This window comes from Mirounga angustirostris, unplaced genomic scaffold (assembly GCF_029215605.1).
Source record: "Mirounga angustirostris isolate CCGP_5_RB_7025 unplaced genomic scaffold, mMirAng1.0.hap1 SCAF_7, whole genome shotgun sequence".
NCBI lineage: Eukaryota > Metazoa > Chordata > Mammalia > Carnivora > Phocidae > Mirounga > Mirounga angustirostris.
The window spans coordinates 141,079,894-141,101,960 of NW_026991715.1; the positions used below are offsets into that span (position 1 = coordinate 141,079,894).

Below are 22,067 nucleotides of genomic sequence, written 5' to 3' on the forward strand. Positions count from 1 at the left end.
TTTTACAAAGTGAGTGCTGTGTCTGCTGGGCTCTGGGACCCAAACTCCAGCGTAACTTGTCCCCTCAAGCGGGGTTTAACCTCGCCCGGGCACCGGCACCTACATAAGGGGCTCGGAAGCTGCGGGAGAAGTGGAATGTCACTCATTTGAATGTGTTGTGGCTCGTGAGGTGGCATGAGGCACTTTCACTACGCCCAGGCAAAGGTAGGCAGCATGCCGTGGGCTTGCTAGAAAGGCTCTTTACCTAAATGTGACCACACGAGGCACAACAGCGCTGTGCACTCTGTTTCCGCTGCTGCCTTCCCTTGAGCAGTTAGTTGAGGGAAAAAATCAATGTAAAATGTTTAGATCTCGTTTTAGAAACAAAAACTGACGTCAGGGCTCAACATGAAGAGCTGCTCCATTCAGGTGCCTTGGGGTGGGGGGCAGGGAGGCAGTCATGTGGGAAATGAAGTTAAACAGGAAGCTCAAACCCATTGAGCTATTTTGTGACTTTGGAAAAGTGATTTGGTTTCTTAAATCTGTAAAATGAGATGTTTGTTACCTCTCAGGTTGTTGTGGGGGTGAAATAAGTCAGCCAAAGTAAGTGTTGAAGTTCTGCCTTCTAGAGCAAACCTGCTCCACTGAGGAAGGCTGATGTTCTAGTTGGAGCGGTGGTCTCTCCGTAGTGGGTGCCGGGAGGATGGGCCTGCCCTTACCAGCTACTCACTGGCCCTCGTTTGCAGACAGAGGTCTTTTTCTGTAAACTTTGGATGCAGAGTTTTGAATTAATTCTATTTCCTCTGTACACAGGTTCACTCTCACTAAGCGTGAAGGACTCCCTGGTTTTAATTTTGCTCCTCCAGCCTGTTTTCTAACATTCTTCTCACACAGGTCCCCATTCTCTTGTGTTTGACACATCTTGAAATCTGTATCCTAGGAAAAAGATGTCATGCTTCACATGGGGTAGGTTTTTAAGTGCTTCACTGAGTGTACGTGATTCTGTGCTATAGCTTCTGTCAGTTTTGTTTCTTATTCAGCATTTTGTCCCTCAACATGATATGCTGAGATCATTACCGCTGACACCTGCCGTCTCCAACCGCCCCTGTTTACCACACCAGCCTAGCACGGTCTGTGTACCTTATTTGTACACATACCCTTTTAACTTTGAAGGGTTTTACCTGTGGCGAGTAATGAAGACAGTATGTTTATGTTTGCTGACCAACAAAATACTCCCTCCATTTATCTCCTTCCAGACTTAAGGAGCTACCTTCTTAGTTTGGTTTTGGGTTTGTGGAACAATTCTATATCACTTCTCTCCACATCATGATTTTTTTTGCTTGTTTTAAAGATTTTATTTATTTGACAGAGAGAGACACAGCGAGAGAGGGAACACAAGCAGGGGGAGTGGGAGAGGGAGAAGCAGGCTTCCCGCAGAGCAGGGAGCCCGATGCGGGGCTCAATCCCAGGACCCTGGGACCATGACCTGAGCCGAAGGCAGACGCCTAACGACTGAGCCACCCAGGAGCCCCTCTCCACATCATAATTTTATAAAATACAGTTTATTTGCCTTTGGGAAGGAGGGCAAGGAAAAAAAAATTTAAACATCACCCATACATAGTTAAAAACTTTTTTTTTCTTACACTGAGGACTTTTAATACTACTTTCTTAGCAACTTACAAATATGCAGTATGGTATTATTACTATATTCACCATGCTGTTTATCCCATCCCATGACTTAAAACTGAAAGTTTCTACTTTGACCCACTTTACCCATACATTTCCTTTTGATTAAATCTAGAATTAATCCAAATTAACCCCAAAGTAACTGTTCAATCAAATTGCTATAGATAGTTCCCCTCAACGCCCATTACCCTTAAGTCAGTTGTGTGAACTAACAGTGGGCACCAGAATGCCAGAATAATCCTATCGAAGTTCTTCACCAGTCCCAAGGCAGCGCTGGCTGTTGTGGCTGGCTGACCAGGACATGTGTGCACTCTCCTGCTGGGAGTTCTACCAGGACCAGATGGCCCTGGCAAGTGGATTGGTCTGCTTTAGCTTGAGACATCAAGGCTGGGATCAAAAATGAGAGAGCGTAACCTTGTTCTCTCTGCGTGTAACCAAAGCCCCTGGCCGCTTTGCTGATTGCACTTCCTATCTGCAGACTAGCCACAGGCTTGATGTATTCTTTCTGCTTTGCGGAGTGTGAATTTGTGTTTCATGGAGGACAAAGTGCTTTCGTGCGCCATTTTGTTTCTCGGCTGTGAGGTGTGGGTAGTGTTGCTATTTCAGAGATGAGAAAGTCGATTCAGGGAAGTTCAGTAGCTTGTTTAGGGAGACCCAGAAGGAAACCAGAAATGGTGATTTCTGGTACAGCATTTTTACTATTGCAACACCATCGAACAGAATCCTCAGCAACATCCCATCCTAGGGAGCACACTCTGTGGGGCTATAAACGTTCATGCAAGTGTTAAATTTGCAGCAAGCCATGGAATCTTTTTTGTTTTGTTTTGTTTTAAAGATTTTATTTATTTATTTGACAGAGACAGCGAGAGAGGGAATACAAGCAGGGGGGAGTGGGAGAGGGAGAAGCAGGCTTCCCGCGGAGCAGGGAGCCTGATGCAGGGCTCGATCCCAGGACGCCAGGATCACAACCCGAGCCAAAGGCAGATGCCCAACAACTGAGCCACCCAGGCGCCCCCGTGAAAAGAGTCTTGTTCTAAATCTAGAAATACATAGAATTTAATGTTACACACATGATACATGCATAAATAACATAACTGTTACACACATGAAAGAAAATACCACATTTTCTTTCCTAGAATGTGAGCAAATTTGGCCCCCAACCAATTTTGGTTATTTGTGGATTCTTATTGAAGCTGCTTTCCTCCACCTTAGTTATTTCTAAACTGTTAAGATCCCACTGGAGGGCGCCTGGGTGGCTCAGTCGTTGAGCGTCTGCCTTCGGCTCAGGTCGTGATCCCAGGGTCCTGGGATCAAGTCCCATCGGGCTCCCTGCTCTGCAGGAAGCCTGCTTCTCCCTCTCCCGCTCCCCCTGCTTGTGTTCCTGCTCTCGCTGTGTCTCTCTCTGTCAAAAAAATAAATAAAATCTAAAAAAAAAAAAAAAAAGATCCCATTGGATATTATTTGGAATTCACAATAATTCATTTGGAGACCAGGTAAGAGCTGTATTGCTAACTCTAAATGTGCAGACATTTTTGCAAGAGGATTGCTGGTAGTCCCAGTGAAATTGAAAAGTGCTTGGAAGAATACACGTTATTTCATTTAGACTCATTTGCAATCGGTACATTAATGATGATGCTGAAATTGATGGAGATAAGGAAGATTTGATTAGCTTGCTAATGCTGCAAACATTTGAACTTTAGAATATAATTTATTGATCATTTGTGGGCCAGGCTGTTATTACCAAATCTGTTTTCCTTCTTGCCAGCCAGAAACTACTTCCAGCCTCCCATGAGACCAAGGTATGGTCGTGTGGCTGAATTTGGGCCAACAGTTGTGAGCCGAGGTGATGGATGCAAGTGAAGTTCAGATCATCTCCAATTGTGAGACAAGAGTCATTTTTAGAATCTGCCCCTTTTTCCTCTCACCAGCTGGAAGTGACGGATTGGCCCCTGTCGCCCATGCAGATGAGGCTAACACCTTAGGGGACAGCCAACCAATGGTGTGAGAAGAAACCAGGGTCACAAAATTAAATCATGGAGAAGAGCTGCCCTGAACACCCATGCGGGCTGGACTGTTAGGTGAAAGAAGTTGAAGGCCCTGTGCTGCGGAGTTTCTGTTGTAGGAGCGCAGTTTATAATAGTGTCGAACCCATGATAACACTAATATGACATGGCATGATGCAAATTTATTTAAGCTACAATTAGCAGTTGCTGTTTATTTATTTATTTATTTATTCATTCATTCATTCATTCATTCATTCATTCATTCATTTATGAATGACAGAGGGAGCCAGAGCACAACGCGGGACTCGATCCCAGGACCCTGAGATCATGACCTGAGCCGAAGGCAGATGCTTAACCGACTGAGCCACCCAGGTGCCCCCTAGCAGTTGCTGTTTCTTATCTTCCCTCTTGTCCCTGTTCTCAACCTGAGGTGAGCTAAATTCTCTTATGCACGTTTGGGTTGGGAGACAGGGAAAGGGTGCCTCAAGGTCGTCTGGAATTTAGTCAGAATGGTATTTTCAATACTCTCTTTTCTTATTCTTTTGGAGACAGTACAGACTGAAAACGAATGTTTTAGTTGGCAACTTTACAACACGTCTGCTAATTATTTGGCCCTCCTCCCACAGAGAGGTGGGGTCTACCTTCCCTCTCCTTGAAGCTGGGTTGGCCTTAGTGACTTGCTCATAACCAACAAAAAAGCAACAGGAGTGACACCACTGACTTCCGAGAAGCATCGTAAAATGCAATCCGGCTCCTACCCTGCTTCCTTGGACACTTGACCATCTAAGAATTCTGACTTCTCTAGGAGGTCACGCTATAAGACAGCCCAGGCCGCGCGGAGAAGTCACTGTACGTGCTCTGGTTGACGGTCCCAGCTGAGGCCCCAGTCAGCAGCCAGCACCAGTCACCAGCGTCCGAGGACACCACCTTGCATGTCCAGTCCAGTTGAGTCTTCAGACCACTGCAGTACCCACTGACAGCTGATTGCAACCATCTGGCAAGTGCCAAGCAAAACCGACCCAGGTGAGACCTCCCCAGATTCCTGCCCCACAGAAGCCACGAACAGAAGAAAATAGTTGCCTTCCACCACTCCATTCACCCAGTGGTAGTAACTAGAGCGCCTCCCCGTTACACATCACACGTTCTACATGACTTTGGATTTCCCCTTACCACCTGATGGGGGAGTTTGCCTGTCAATACGGTTTAAGGGCAAGGACTTAATATCCATTGGATTACCTAATTTTTACAATACCCATAAGAAATAATACAATGATTAGTCCCATTTAACGGCTGAAGAATCTCAGGCATGATAGCCCAAGGTCATGCTGCTCTTAATCACTCAATTGTGTCTGCTGAAAAATGAAAGCCGGCTTGAATCATAGAATTTTACACTTTGGTGACACATTTGACTGGCTTCAGTAAATCCCACCATCCCATCTCTTCCCTCCCCCTTACATGCTAGGACCTGGATGCTCAGGAGAGTCTAATGGTGACTCACCTGTGGTATACATTCATCAATGAAAGAGCATGGAAAAGCCTGTTTCTCCACATTGTGTGAGCTGGTCCCTCTACTATTCCACAAAGTCAAACTTTATCAGCTCCTTCAAAATATCTTATAATATTAAAAAAAAAAAAAACCCTTCTAATATAAACTATTTGCAGAGTAAACATGATGCATGTCTTTAGAGGAAAAGAATGCATCCATATTTAGTGTGTACCTAAAACTATATTAAAAGCATTAAAACTATACCCAAAGCATCAACTTTGTGTTTCTTAAAGAAATCTACAATTTTGGTCACATTGACTAAGACCTCTAAATCCTAGATTCAAGGCATTTGTTATGATATTGTTTCCTTATGTTTCATTATTACTATCACATTTGGTACTCAAGTAGCATTTTCACCTGGGGTAATGCATCTTAGACATGTTGTCCTGCCCCAGATTACCCATTTTCTAAACCTCTCATCTGCACATGTGGAAAATAGGTTCTATTTGTAAAAGTGAGGGATTTCAGTTTTTCTGAAGAGACTTCTATAATGCTTAGTGCCAGAAAATGAGAACATTAAATTGACAGTAAGTGGAAACTATTGTAATATTTATGCTTGAAATATGACTCTCCTTACAAAATGTCTTTCCTATTTCTAATTGAATTGAATGAAATTTATTTGGTTAATTGGGTAGTATAGTCCTTTTAGTCATCTTATAAAACTTGGGGAAGTTTTTCCTGGAAATAAACACAAAAATATGTAAAAATTCAGTTGGAATAAAAACTAAAACAAAGAACTTACTAAGAGCCAGGTTTTGTTGTACAACTTTAAGTGGTATTAATTTAGTTAGTCCTCACAACAATGTCATCTCTGAGATAGGAAATATCCCCATCTTCCCGGTGGAAAACTGAGGCACAAAGAAGTCGCCCTGGGGCACCTGGGTGGCTCAGTTGTTAAGCATCTGCCTTTGGGTCAGGTCAGGATCCCAGAGTCCTGGGATCGAGCCCCACATCGGGCTCCCTGCTCTGCGGGAAGCCTGCTTCTCCCTCTCCCACTCTCCCTGCTTGTGTTCCCGCTCTCGCTATCTCTCTCTCTGTCAAATAAATAAATAAAATCTTTAAAAAAAAGAAGTTACCCTGGCTACTAAGGGGCACAGTTGGGGTACTTAATCCAGGTGGGAAGGTTCCAGAGTCTGCTTTTAACCACTACACTAGCAGTTCTTAAATCTTTTGGTCTCCGAACCCATTTACACTTTTTAAAAGTATCGACAACTCGGTAGATCTTTTGTTTTCGTTGGTTACATCTATCGATATGTACTGTATTAGAAATTAAGATCGAGAGACTTTCAAATGTTTATTAATTTATTTTAAAATAATAAAATCATTGCATGTTAACATTACCGTATTTTTATGAAAAATAACTGTGCTTCCTTAAAAAAACCCTAGTGAAAAGGGTGGACCTATTTTACATTTTTGCAAATATCTTTTACAATCCAGCTTAACAGTAGACAACTGGATTGCTACATCTGCTTCTGCATTTTGTCTGTTGTATAACACACATCATGTGGATACTGGAAACTCCACTGAAACCTGATGAGAGAACAAGGGTGGAAAAGGCAAATATATCTTAACATTATTATAAAAAAGCTTCGACTTTGCAAACCCCCTGAAAAGGTCTCAGGGCCACCCAGGGGTCCCCGGATCATCCTTTGAGAACCACTGCACTACATTTTACTTGCTCTCAGTACCCAGGGGCAGTGTCTTAACAAGTACTGAGTACTCCTGAAGAAATAGTGTCACCTTAATTAAATTCCAGGCTGGTGTGTCGCAGAACCACGGCTGCATAGTCTCTGCATAATCAGAGACTAAGGTGCAATTCTGGTTCTGCCTTGGTAGCTCTTGACCTTCGCTAAGTGACCTCGTTACTCTCAGTCTCAGATTCCTGAACTAAAATCGGGCTAGTTACAGATCCCTTGCAGGGATATTGTAGGCCTTCCAAACAATATGCAACAAGGGGCTCACCAGGAGCTAAAGCACAGAGGAGACCTGATCCAGGGTAGCTTCTATTCCAAACTGGCCAGTGATGACCAGGGAAAGAAGAAGGGGGTCACAGCCCGCAAAAGGGGAAGGAAAAGAGAGCCAACAAAGGCAGCTACACAAACCCTTATCTGAGGACCAGATACATATTAAAAGCTGCATGTGTTTAAGGATTCATAAATTTGGGGGTTCTAGGAAGCTAATATGGTGCATATACTGTGTATAATGTCAGATCTCCCTGGGATCTAGAACATCCCAGGGTTCAATGTGATGATTGAACACATTACTATTTCAAGAGAAGAACATACTCCATTCACACCAAGGCCTAGAAAGAGACTCCTGTCTGTGCAGGCCAGGTGTTAATGCCAAGTGATTTACAAAAAAAAATCTTTCAGGGACACCTCGGTGGCTCAGTTGGTTAAGCACCTGACTCTGGATTCCAGCTCAGGTCATGACCTTAGGGTCGTGAGATCAAGGTCTGCATCTGGCTCCACCCTCAGCACAGAGTCTGCCTGAGATTCTCTCCCTCTCCCTCTGCCCCTCCCCCTACTCGCATGTGCACGCTGTCTCTCTCTCTCCCTCTCTCTCTCAAATAAAGAAATATTTTTTAAAAAACCTTTCAGTGTTCAGAGCTCTGGGGATTTGGGGATTACAGGTAAGGGATTTTGGGCCCATATCAGCACCAAGCTCGGGACTGTGTCCATGCAATTTCATTTCATTCTCTCAACTTCATGAGCAAGAAACAGACATCTCAGGATCCAGAAACATCTGCTGCTTTTGTCCTTTCAACCAGCTTTACAGGATCCCCGGATTGGAGCAGTGGCCTCTCACAATCTATGGCCAAATGTTGTTATATTTGGGTGAGGGGAGGGGGACAAGATGTGTGAAGTGTGTGTGTGTGTTTGAAAATGAGCAGATCAGCATCAACAATCATTTTCTTTATTTCTTTTAAACAAATGTCTTAGTGAACGTGTAGAAAGTTCATATCTGGTCTGTTGAAAATCCCCCTGGCCAGGAACCTAATTTCCTGAAGAACAAAGATAAGGTGAGATGATATATTTTGGGTACCAGTAAAATCCATTACCCGCTGCGTTGATAGGGATAGAAACTGAACACACAGTCACATGGGAAAATCTGTACACAAGGCCCCAGACTGATGCTTCGTGTTCATCACCTCCAAGGTACAGAATCTCACACAGAAACGCCTGCCAGTAAACTTCTGAAGAATTTATCAGAATTTGAAATTACACGAGTTTATGATGAGGCTTGAGGATCTTGAGAAACCATTTCCATCACTGGCTTTTGTGGGATTTTATAAGAATTTGTAGCTTCAAAAATAAAAAAAAATTTTTTTAAGGACTTTTTCTGCCTCTACCTGTATTAGGATTCAGAGTTCAGTGGGAAATGCTTTCTGTGTATTTGGACATTGATACATAACACGCACATTGGTAGGCACTTTATTTTGTTGATTCCAACTTAAATACATAAATATTTTTAAATTGTGGTAGACCTCTTTAAGTTTGCCGCTGTCATTAATTCAGTGTCCTGCTATTAAAATGTCCCCTCCCTGGCCAGGCCAAAAAACAGCAAATGTCAAAGACAGGGAAGTACAAAGATTGCCTTTTTGTAATACCGATCTTTAGGTAAGTCGTTATGACTGCTGCAGTGATTTAGGAAGACGTGATTTTCCTCCTTTTTTTCTTCATCTTCCCTTCCACCCTCTCTTCTACCCTCTCTTCAACCCTCCCTCCTTCCTTCCTTCCTTCCTTCCTTCCTTCCTTCCTTCCTTCCTTCCTTCCTTTTTTTCTTCCTCCCTCCCTCCCTTCCTTCCTTCCTGTTGTTTTACCTGTGAAAAGTGGATTTTAAGGTTTCTATAGACAGTAAACCATTGCTACTTTTCCGCTTTCATTATCTAGAATTCCTTTCAGAAAAACAATGACAATCGCAACAGGTAGCTGGACCCAGGGCTTCTCCAAGATCCCTAGTAATGAGTGTGTGATGGTAAAAGCCGAGCTGGGGGTGCCTCTCTGATCTCGGTACCAGGGATGCAGGCAGTCAGCGGGTGCTGGGAGTGGGTGCCAAGTTGAGCAGCCCGGATCCCCGCCTCAGGACCGAGGCCCTCGCTACCCCACTGCCAGGAACACTGACCTCTGGGGTCTCGCCAGGAGTCGGTCTCTGAGAATGGCCCTTAGGGGAAGGACGCTGCCCTGCCCACAGCCACACCCTCCCTGCTTCCAGCAGCTCACCCCTCCGGCTTGATGAGGATGACTCTGATGGCTTTCCCAGCTCCGGAATGCTCCACAGGATGGCCTGAGGCCTTTATCATGACTGCATTGTAGGTCAGCTTCTCCCTCCTTGGACCCCCTTTTCTCTTCCTTATAGGTAGAGATCCCGAGAGCTCGCCCCAGTGAAAGACTTGCATGAAGATTTCCATCTCAGTTTGTGCTCCAGAGAAGCATAACGAACTACTGGTGCCAGGAATGGTCCAAGGAAGGAGATTCTTAACTGGGTCACCAGCTGGCCTGTTGTCGGTGAGGACCCCATCCTGAGGAGAGGGGGGCGGGTGGAGTACGGAGAGTCCCCAACACGCGGAGCGTGTCACTCTCACTGTCACAGCTGAGACTTGCCGCAGACTGCTGGGAGGGCATGCCTCAGTGGGGGCAGGATCCAGGTATTTGAGAGGTTTAAGGGAGGTGGCCGTTGTAAGCACGAGGGAATTGGATGTTCGTTGCTCATGCTATGAAGCGGATTAGAGAAAGGCTGGTGTGATTTATCACCCATTTAAGGCTACATGTGAAAGCCAAAGGGCTTTTTGTATTTTATAAAGACTCACGTCCTGCAGCAGGAGGCAGAAAAGAAGCCAGGATCAAGCCTAGGACTTAATTACCAGACCAGCCCAGCTCCAGAGAAGGTGACATTCTCAAACCCCAGCATGTCTGCTTTGTCAAGGTCGCGGCCCTGTTTGGGAGGGAGTGAGGTGCTGAGACTTGGAATGCAGACATTTGTGTCCATGCACTAAAATCTTGAATCCCCAAATGCCTCTGAGCTCTCTGAGCCCACTCCTCCCTATAAAAAGCTAGTGCTGCCCCCTTGCTTGAAGATGATGCAGAAGCCTCTGCCTTGTGCAAGACAGCATGCTCCCAACTCAGGATGTACCATCCCCGGACACTAGACCAGTAACAAGAATAAGGATCAGCAACTACAACCTACAGACCAAATCTAGGCCCACAGTCTGCTTTTGTAAATAAAGTTTTATTGAAACACAGCCATGCCCATTCAATTACATATTGTCTGTGGCTGCTTTCATGCTACAGTGGGAGAGTTTGAATAGTTGCGATAGAGTCTGCATGGCTCACAAAACCTAAAATATTTCTCATTGGCTCTTTACCCGAAAAGTTTGCTGACCTCTGACCTGGAGTCAAATCATAATAAAACCTAGCAGGAACAGTGCCGGTCCTGATAAGGGAAGAAAGGGAATATGCTCCAAAGAAGATGTGGGACCTAGCCAACAAGTACTAGCAAGAGTGGAAGAGTATTTATGGGAATGAATTCTGAACAACTTAAGGATTAGGGGGGATGGAATATATAGTTAGATAATGGACCGTTTACCCACACGAGAGCACTCTGCTCTGAGATACAGGATTTAACACTCTGTTGGTTGGCTCTTAGAAACTTAGGGAGGCAGTGCCACACTAAGTGGAGGAGATAAGTGAGCAATGCTTTGGCAGACAGAGGAGAAAAAGATCAGAAGGCTCAAAGAAATGGGCATGCCAGAGTGGATATACTCTGTAAAATTGGAAAATGTACCAGTTCACTGTGTTCATGGAGTCATCCAGAGGGCGTACCCCTTACCAGAGCTGTAAGGAATGAGCTGGTGAGCAGGGTAAGCATCAAGGAGAAACTCAACGGGGACTGTCCTCTGCAGGTCAGGGCTGAAATGATAAAAGATGGCATTATAGAACTAGGCTCCCTGAAAGCAATGGGATGATAAGATCTCAGATTGACAGAGCCCAGGTGGCAAAACTTGAACATCAGGAGCAAGGAGGATGCCATTGTAATGAGTGGCAAGAGGCTCTTGGCCATGGAGAGCAATGGATACAATGTGGTGTTCTTAGGGGCAAGATAGAGGGGTAGCTAACAAGGGTAATGCTAACAAACACCCCACTGAAAAGTAAAGGCCAATTTCCAGACCTGAGCCAATCCTTTGCCCCAGAACCTGTTGCCTGAAGGAAAGGCTGGTTTGAGGAAGGATTCTGCTATACCATGGCAGGTGCATATGATAATAATTTCCCTAGCTTTTACCCAGAGGGATCTGTGGCCATTTCCTTGAGTAATTATTGTGCGGGGGGTGTGGGGGGAAGGCAATTCCAGATATTTCAAGGACTCTTGGGCATGGCAATCTCCATTGATATTTAAGGATTTTTATATTTCATCAGGGCACTTTGCTAAAGGGGGGGCTTCTGGGAGGGAAGTAATAAGAAATCCAAGCCCAGTCTAATTCACAGTGGGTTCTTTGGCTCCATAAATCTCCTGTGTGATTATTTGTTCAATCTCTGAAGATACCATTGCAATGAATGTCTTTAGTAGTTGGCAGAATCTTCTTATTGGCCCCTCGGTTTATAGAGTACGATACTGTAGTGAAGAAGGCCACATGGAAGCCTCTGAAACTTCCCCACTATGATCAAGAGAGTAGATAAAAAAACAATATCACATCTTCAACACTGCAAGGGTAGTGGTCTCCACCACGTCCTCATTTAGTTCACCATTCTTCCTTGTTCAAAATCAGGGATCCTGGTTATTGAGAGTGGACCACCATGAAGTCAACTCATTACCTCATGCGTCTATTGCCACTACTGAACATCCAAACTTGTAGCAACAGAAACCAACATTGAGGCTCCTCTCTTCTGGAGGAGATCAACTAGTTACTTGTTAGCAACTTGATTACACAGGATCCTTTCCAATCGGGAAGTGACAATGATGTATCTTGACGGGAATTGGCACATATTCAAGAAGTGACTTTCCCTTTCCCACCCACAGGGACTCCATCAGTACCACCATCTATGAGCTTATGAGATAGGTTGATAAACTGACATGAGATTGTAATGTTACTCTGGGCCAAGGATCCCATTTTATAGCAAAAGAAGAGCTACGATGGGCCCATATCCTTTTGTTGATGCAAAAGCTTTATATTTTAGTGTGGTACCAATAGTTTATTTTTGCTTTTGTTTTGCTTGCCTGAGAAGATGTATCTAGAAAAATGTTTCTATGGCTGATGTCAAAGAAATTGCGGCCTATGTTTTCTTCTGGGAGTTTTATGCTTTCACGTTTAGATCTTTAATCAATTCTGGGTTTGTTTTTGTGTATGGTATAAGAAAGTGGTCAAGTTTCACTCTTTTGCGTGTAACTGTCCCATTTTCCCAGCACCATTTGTTAAAGAGGCTGCCTTTTTCCTACATATATTCTCACCTCCTTTGTCATAGGTTAATTGACCATATAAATATGGGTTTACTTCTGGGCAATCTATTTTGTTCCACTGATCTCTGTGTCAATTTTGTGCCAGTACCATACTGTTTTGTTTAATTAAAAAATGGGCAGATGACCTGAATAGACAAAGACGACATACAGATGCCAAACAAACACATGCAAAGATGCTCAACATCACTCATCATCAGGGAAATGCAAATGAAAATACAGTGAGATATCATTTTACACCTGTCAGAGTGGCTAGGATAAAAAAGACAAGAAATAACAAGTACTGGTGAGAATATGGTGCACTGTTGGTGGAAATGCAAGTTGGTGCAGCCACTGTGGAAAACATTATGGAAGTTTCTCAAAAAATAAAAAATAGGAATACCTTATAATCCAGTAATTCCACTACTGGCTATTTACCCAAAGAAAACACTTATTCAAAAAGGTATATGCACACCTATCTTTATTGCAGCATTATTTCCAGTAGCCAAGTGATGGAAACAACCCAAGTGTCCATCAACAGATGAATGGATAAAGAATATGTGGTATATATACAATGGAATATTACTCAGCCATAAAAAGCATGAAATCTTGCCATTTGCAACAACGTGGATGGACCTAGAGGGTATGATGCTAAGTGAAATAAGTCAGACAAAAAAAGACAAATACCATATGATTTCACTCATATATGGAATCTAAAAAACAAAATGAATGAACAAGCAAAGAAAGAAAGAGACAAACAACAACAACAACAACAACAAAACCAGACTTTTAAATACAGAGAACAAACTGGTGGTTGCCAGAGGGGAGGTAGGGGGAGGGGGATGGGGTGAAATAGATAAAGGGGATTAAGAGGTACAAAATTCCTGTTACAAAATTAATAAGTCACAGAGATGAAAACTACAGCAGAGGGAATATAGTCAGTAAGATTGTAATAACATTGTTTGGTGACAGATGGTTACTATGCTTATTGTGGTGAGCGCTGAGTAATGTATGGAATTGTCAAATTATTATGTTGTACACCTGAAACTAATATAACACTGTATGTTAATTATACTTCAATTCTAAAAGCTGCTAATCAATTTTCCTTCCAATCAAGGTACATCAAAGTGGAATAGTCACACATAACAATTGGACAAAATGTGTCATTAATAAAGTGATTTTTCTGGAAAAAAAACCACACCAGGGATTTAGAGTAAATAATTTTTCCCTTACAAATTGAAAATTAAAATATTTAGTAGTTTCACTCAGTGGAAAACTCTTTGCTGAACACAAAGGGCTTTGTTTCTACGAGAAGGCATCTCTGCACAGAATCTTTCCTTCAGTGAGCTTTTGATGTTTCAATTATTTATTTTTTAATCAAGTTCTAATCTGTTGTTTGGATAGATGTGTCTGAAGTATTTTTAAAATGTACTATGTTTTTAAAATTAGATCTCCATCTGTCATTATGTGGAATGTGTGTGGGCAGATGGTGAATGGACTTATTTTTAACCCCTGAATGCTATTAGCTTGTTTAACTGTATCCCGGGAAAGAAGTGCCATTAGGAGTGGTCTTTTCCTCCTCCTCAAAATTCATTTGGCTCCACTCTGTGATCCCCAGCATCAGATCTTTGAAACAAACAAGTCATTACTTAAACCTCTTTAGAGAAGATCACAGGCAACTGATCTGCAGAACCTATATTCTCTTTCCATCTCCAAATTATTTCTTTGCAACAAGAAAGACATGTTCACTGAATATATCATAGATCTTTTAATTCACTGAATTTCTTTCTTAAGCTGAAGGGTTTTAATGTTCTTTCTATTTAAATTAGTGATAGTGTTAGGTGCCAACAGAACGTGGAAAGTGATGAATCTCTTCATTTCTACATGTTTTTTGATGTTCCTCTTAACCATCGTTTTTTAGGGTTAAATTTTATCAATAAGAAACTTTCCAAACATACACGATGGTACAGAGCATAGTTTAATGAACTTTCATTTACCCATTGCTCAGCATCAACAATTATCAACATGTCATAAATCTTGTTTCATTTACCTATGTCTACTTCTGCCCCATCCTGTGACACCCAAACATGCACGTGCGGGTGCGCACACACACACACACACACACACAATTTCTTCCTCGAATATTTGAAGAAACACCAGACATTGCATCGTTTTCCTCATAAAGTACTTTATATGCATTTAAATAGTAAGACTTTTTTTTTTTTTTTTTTTTAAAGATTTTATTTATTTATTTGACAGAGAGAGACACAGCGAGAGAGGGAACACAAGCAGGGGGAGTGGGAGAGGGAGAAGCAGGCTTCCCGCTGAGCAGGGAGCCCGATGCGGGACTCGATCCCAGGACCCTGGGATCATGACCCGAGCTGAAGGCAGTCGCCCAACCAACTGAGCCACCCAGGCGCCCTAAATAGTAAGACTTTTTAAAAAAAATAACCACCTGGGTATTGTCATCCTCCAATATAACAATATCCTAAATATTCTAATACCCAACCCATATTCAAATTTCCCCAAAGTCATTCTTTTACAGTTGGCCTATTCAAATACTAAGAAACAATAAAGTCCATAAACTGCAATGGTCACCGTCTCTCTTAAGTATTTAGTCTACATCATCCCATCTTCCCTCTCATGCCTTTGCATTTGTTAGAAAAATCAAATGGTTTATCCTTTATGTTCCATATTCTAGAATTGCACAATTGTTTCTCTGTGGTGTTTTTAACTTGTTCCTCTGTCTCTGTACTTCTTATAAACTGGTAATTAGACGTGAGAGTTGATTTGATTAAAGTTCAATTTTTTTTTAAGCTGTAATATTCCTTATTCTGTGAACTTCCTGTGGAATCAGACCATGAACTCATGATGCCCGGTGGCCTCACAGTCAGTAATGCCAATCATCAGTCCAGGTGACGTCAGCACGCTCCGTCTTCCACCAGCCTGTCGGCTTAGCATTTCCCAGCCACCATTGCCAGTGTTTCATTAAAGCTTGAAATGGCAATTTTCTTACTGTCATTCCTCCTGCATTAGTGAGCCACAATTCTTCTATACAGAAGAATGTATTCTCTTCAATTATTTGGCTGCCCAGAAATACAGTGCATATAGGAAAGGCTGGACAAATGCTTGATTCTTTCCGTATATTTATCAATTAGCAGAGTAATGAACTGGTGCCCTCATGACCTCCGATGGCAACTAGTAAGTTTTTTAGAAAGTATCATTATGAACTCACGAATTTCTATATATCGAGTATTTTAATTGAACATGATTCTTTTTGAGAGTCATGGGATCCCATTCAAGTTAGCTTTCTTTTGACATGACCCATTTGGTCTTTGATAGTTTCTTGCCTTTCTGCATTTCAAGATGTCCTGGGTTTATCTTATACGTTTCAGATTCCATATAGATTCCAAAAGGTGATTTACTGGGATGAGAGGAGTTAACTGTTTTGTTTTGTTTTGTTTTTAAGATTTATTTATTTATTTTAGAGAGAGAGAGAATGAGTGGGAGGGGCAGAGGGAGAGAGAATCTAAAGCAGACTCCATGCTGAGCACAGAGCCCGACATGGGGTTCGATCTCAGGACCCTGAAATCACGACTTGAGCCAAAATCAAGAGACGGGCTGCTCAACTGACTACACCACCAAGGCACCCCAGGAGTCAACTCTTTTTAAGATGTTTTGACATGGTGAAAGAGTGCAGGCTTTGGAGCTTGGTAGATCAAGGTTAGAATCTTAGCTCCATTGCTTACTAGTTCTGGACTCTTAAAAAGGCTTTATCTCACAAAATGAGGATAAGAGACTCCGTAAGGAGGAAGTTACAATAATATAGAAAGTTATTTTATCATAATGTTAAGTGGAAAAAGCAGGATTGACACTTCTATACAAAATGCATATGGGAACCACTGTGATCAAATAGGCTAATGTGGTAATGGTGGTATCTTTTGATGGTGGGACTACAGGTCAAGGATCTCTTCTTTATGCCTCATACTATACTTTCCCACATAACCTAGAATGGGAAGAAATAAGATAACTTTATTAAAAGAAAAATAAGCCTCTACCACAAATCCTATAGTGTTGATTAAAATTCATCTGGGATGTGATTCATTGCATACTCTTTTTATATCTCTCATGGTCAATTTAATCTACTTGTCCTTTAACAGAATTTAATGCAAATTGTATAATAAAGAAAAATATTGATGTAACTATACTCTGTCATCTGCTTCCTTTCTCTATGCCATGTCATATTGATTTCAATAGACCAGGTCAAAGCTGAGTGTTTCCTGCTTTCAAGGATGACCTCTGAAGGCCTCATACTATTTTGCCTTCTTGCTCCCAGGGGAGAGTCTCTAATTTCTGGATTGGCAGCTGAAGGCAGAGCAGTAAAAATAGGAAGTAAACTAAAATCTCCATTTGACGTGCTTATAAATCAATTTTCCTACAGGACAGAATTGTTGGTGTTGGTGCTCACTGAAAATAGTCTTATTGATCAGAAACCTAAACCAGTTGGTTTTTTATTCACCTGAGGATTCAGATTGATTCAGGTTGACTTGTAAAACATGAATCCATCTGTAATCCTTTAAAACTATGACAAATGGGGCGCCTGGGTGGCTCAGTTGGTTAAGCGACTGCCTTCGGCTCAGGTCATGATCCTGGAGTCCCGGGATTGAGTCCCGCATCGGGCTCCCTGCTCGGCGGGGAGTCTGCTTCTCCCTCTGACCCTCCTCCCTCTCGTGCTCTCATTCTCTCTCTCTCTCAAATAAATAAATAAAATATTAAAAAAAAAACTATGACAAATAATAAAAAATTCTGTGGAAGTTATCTTCAGAGGTTTCTTTTTTTTTTTTTTTTTAAGCACATGAGAGTGGGGAGGGTCAGAGGGAGAAGCAGACTCCCCACCGAGCAGGGAGCCCGATGCGGGACTCGATCCAGGGACTCCAGGATCATGACCTGAGCCGAAGGCAGTCGCTTAACCAACTGAGCCACCCAGGCGCCCTCTGCAGAGGTTTCTAATCTAGGATTCAATCTGATTTTCAGGGATGAGATTTTGATGTTGGAGTCAAGGGTCATAATTTCCTCTTTTAAAATGTGCAGTGAAATTCTATAGACATTTGGGGCCTAAGAGAGGGTGATAATCACGGATAACATTTTTCTTCCATTTTTTTTCTATTTAAATATATCTTATTTCAAAAGAGAGTTCTTGAGTTTAATTTTGAAAGAGTGTAGGCTAAGTCCTCCTTTGTGGAAACTTGACAAGGGTGGCCTGCCCTATCAATTCTGAACAATGAATTGCCTTTGATAAGTCTTCAGGTGGCTGTGTAAAAAGAAACACATAAAATAAAGTGTCCTGGTAATTGCAGACAACTGGTAGGGGTTGTTTTTGTTTTTTTTTTTTTCACTTTCCTTTCTTATTTCTCCTCAGCAGTGAGCTGATTTGGATGCTGATCTATAGATGAGCTGAACCCAAGCATTTAGCATCAGGATTATTGTCCCTCAAATTGCTGCTTCATTCAACAACACATCTTTAGTGAACATTTGTTCCTGGTGTAGGTTAGCTGTTGAGTGTTACAAATACACTGGTGATGAAGGCAGTGCTGCTCACAAAGGCCCTACAGCCTCGCTAGCTGGACTGTATATACACATACCAGTAAATAAGAGATTAGCAGAGACATGCCGAGTGTGATATGTGATGTGTGATGACAGGGAGCCATCCCTATGGACGGTGTATCAGTCAGGGTTCTCCAGAGAAACAGAACCAACAGCATCTCTCTCTCTCTCTCTCTCTCTCTCTCCGTCTCATTTTAAGGAATTGGCTCATGCAATTGTGGGCAGCTGGGAACAGGTAGGCTGGAGGCCTACAGAAGAGTTGATGTCGCAGACTCTAGTCTGAAGGCAGTACTGAGGCAGAGTTCCCGCTTCCTTGGGGCATCTCAATCTTTGCCTCTTAAGGCCTGCAGCTGATTGAATGAGGCTCACCTGATTCATTCCCATGGCACCAACTCAAGATTCAAAAGGGTATTTAGGCAAAGTAAGTATCCCTCTCACTCTGGACCTCGAGCCACCTTAAGTCCTTCCCCAGAGGCAGTACCTGTAACCAGATTATTGATTTCCTTGTCGAGATGGTCTATGCATTTATGAGCAAATGAGTATAGACACTTTTTAAAAATATACCACTAATAGCGCATTGTTTTTTTTCAGGTAACATAATATCTTGGAGATTTGAATGAAGCTGAATTAAGCTGAAGCTGCCTTGTGTTTGTATGGCTGCAGAATATTCTGTTGTACGAATATGCTGTAATTTACTTAGTCCCTCATCTAGATTGTTTCCAGTCTTGTGTAGTAAAGACAATCTGGTTGTAAATATCCTTGTACACACATTTCCCCTGCATTTCTTTCTTTCTTCTAAAAGGTTTTATTTATTTGTTTATTTTTTTATTTAGAGAGTGTGCATGAGTTGGCGGGGGGGCAGAGGGAGAAGGAGAGAGAGAATCTCAAGCAGACCCTGTGCTGAGCGAGGAGCCCAACGCAGGGCTTTATCTCACGACCCTGAGATCATGACCCGAGCCAAAATCAAGAGTCAGAGGCTTAACTGGCTGAGTCCTCCAGGCACAAGCTCCTGCCTTTCTTTAAGAAAAATTCCTAGAGATAGAATTACTAGGTCAAAGGGTATGTGTGTTTGGAATATTGACATATTAGCAAATTATCCTCCATAGAGGACATGCCAGTTAACACACCTACAACTGGTGGTTTTCAGTTCCAACTTACAAATGTATAAATAAGATATCACAGGAGATATTTTCATATCACATACATGATATCAGGGTATTATACTGGCTGATCCAGTCTCTCCTTTTCTCCCATTGCCCAGTGGCCAACCACCAGCATCTGGAAGTCGGCTGCCTGGGTGTAATCTGAAGAAAGGGAACCAAGTGAAGGCAACTCGCCAATGGAGAGGACCAGCCCCGAGCTTCACCTAGTACCATTTGCTCTGATCAAGTACCAAAGTATTCGACTCCTCTTGGTGACTTGCCCAAGCTCACATGGTTCTTAGGTGTCAGGAGTATACCTCGAACTCTCATTCAAGTTCTTGTTCGACTCTTGATTTCCTGTGACCCTCAGGGGCAGAGATTTGTGACGGTGTCTGAGCTAATTTATCTACATCGCTGACAAGCTGGTTCTTGTGCATTGTTTTGCACAGTGCCTGGTACCTAGTGAGCGCTCAAGCAAACATTCTGCTGCTTTTGGGGGTGTGGCACAGGTGGCTGGGTGGTGGGGAACTGGAGGGACTGGGAGGAGTTGGAAGTCACTGGGACTGGAGGGGAAGCACCAGAGACCGCTTGCATGACGCACCCACCCCCCCACACACACACCTCGTCCTTGCAGCCATGGAATCCAGGCAGTTCCAGCTCCGAGGCTGCATTTGAGTCATGGGGGCAGATGAGCATTTTTCTTAATTGAGCAAGAGCTAATGAGAGCTCTATTTCTTTGAATCTGCCCATTGAACGAGAACAAACACTAATTACCGCTGGGCTGGAAAGGCCAGATACAATTTACCAAATGAGAGGGCATCTTCCCCCAACGGTTAGAAAACAGTGCGCCGAGGGCCGCAGGCTCTCCGGCGGGGAGAGGCCAGCCCTGGCTGCCGCGTTAACTACAGAGCAAAGGCCCCATAAACTGGGAGCTGCGGGGAAGCAATTAAACATGGCGCTGCCCCTGCAGCCATGTTCCAGCAGCTGCCTGGGTCGGGAGCGGTCAGGGCTCAGCGACTCGCAGGACGACTGGGGAATGAGAATGTGCTGCTTTTCTCTGCGGGCGCGAGGAAGGCCCCGGTGGGGGAGCCGGTCTCTCCTGAGTCGGGTGGGATTTGGAGCTCGGGGTGCCTAGCCTCCCCGCCCAGCGCCCCAGCCAGCACCCCCATGGCCCACTGATGGAGGCAGTTAGGCGCATTGGACCCAGCCGGTGGGAAATCTCGACTCCAGGGGAAGCAAGAGGTGTCTGGCTTCTTCTTTTTAACCGTAAATGCAACCTACTATTTCACACATTACAGCTCCCATTCCACCGAATGCCCACTTTTCCTCCTCCACTGTGGGAGCCCAGAGAGTATTTCTATGTCTTTGGGGCTCAGTGAAGTTGGTGGTTATCCTGAATATGTGAGATGGTGTAGTCAGCCGGGCTTATAATAAAAGCATAAGCCCTGGGGCACCTGGGTGGCTCAGGTCATGATCCCAGGGTCCTGGGATCGAGTCCCGCATTGGGCTTCCTGCTTGGCAGGAAGCCTGCTTCTCCCTCTCCCACGCCCCCTGCTTGTGTTCCTGCTCTCGCTCTCTCTCTCTCTCTCTCTCTCTGTCAAATAAATAAATAAAATCTTTAAAAAAAAAAAAGCATAAGCCCCTTCATTTAATGCTGCAAAGTTGAGTTATTGAGGACATGGGCTTTAGTCCATGAAGGACAAGACTGGGTAAGGTCTAGGCATTGATAAGGTTAATGGGTGTGTGGGGGCCCACAAGGCAGAGGCTGCCCCCCGCGGTCCAGCCCCCCATCACACATCCAAACCCGAGTCAGCCGGCACTCACGGCGGCGCCTGCCAAGGGCCCTAACACACATCGGTGCTCCAGCAGGCGCTCGCTCCCCTCAGCCTGGACGCGAGGACCTGCCGCCGCAGGAGGAAATGGCCCACCTCCCGGCCAGTCGGGCCCTGTTTCCTCTTCTCCTGCTCCACCCCCTTGCTCCTGCCCCAGATCCTCTGCGAACCGCGCTGCCCCGCTTGGCAGGCACACAGTCCATCCATGGATTGCTTTGCCTGAATAAACGACATCAAACTGATTAGTAAGTGGTTTCCGTTTCGCCATTTGGTAGGAGAGTAAAGGACAGGACAAGCGGGTTTCTCTCCCCTCTTTTTGACCATCTCCTGCAGGAGCTGGGAGCCTGAGTGTTGACACCAACACCCATGTCCCCAGAGCACCCCCAGGCACCTGCTTGATTCCGGGTGTGTGGCCCAGGCGTGTCTGGGCGTGGACACCTCCTTGGCTCACCCTGTCTGCTCTGTAATCCCGGTCAAGGGGCCACTGCAGTCCCTGTTCCAAGGCTTGGGCCAGATCCTGCTCTGCTCCAGTTCTCTGGGTTTCTGGAAGGACTAGGGCACATTGTCTTAGGACCTATAGGCCTCAAAAAGCATCGTTGTCTGTTTCTCCGTGGTTATGAATTTGATTATCCCAGTTAGAATCTGGGTTCCACCTGTTACTGTATGTCTTCGGGGGAACTACTTACCCTCTTTGTCACCTGGCTTCTGTATCTCTGATCTGTGGGTAACAATCGTACCTGCCTCACAGGACTGTTGTGAAAGTTAAAAGAGACCATGTAAGGGAGTTAGAATGGTGCCTTCTGTGTAGGGAGCACTCCAGCCCCTGAGCATGGTGACCTTATCTTGA

At 43.9% G+C, this 22,067-nt stretch overlaps 1 long non-coding RNA gene across 1 annotated transcript; it reads left to right on the forward strand.

The window, feature by feature from the left end:
• The first annotated feature begins 214 nt into the window (after positions 1 to 214).
• Positions 215 to 20,985, forward strand: LOC135365454 (uncharacterized). Its single transcript, XR_010413351.1, has 6 exons — positions 215 to 945; positions 3,431 to 4,098; positions 4,221 to 4,691; positions 9,574 to 9,722; positions 18,446 to 18,667; positions 18,838 to 20,985. It is a non-coding gene; the product is annotated as an uncharacterized LOC135365454 (long non-coding RNA).
• Positions 20,986 to 22,067: the final 1,082 nt, after the last annotated feature.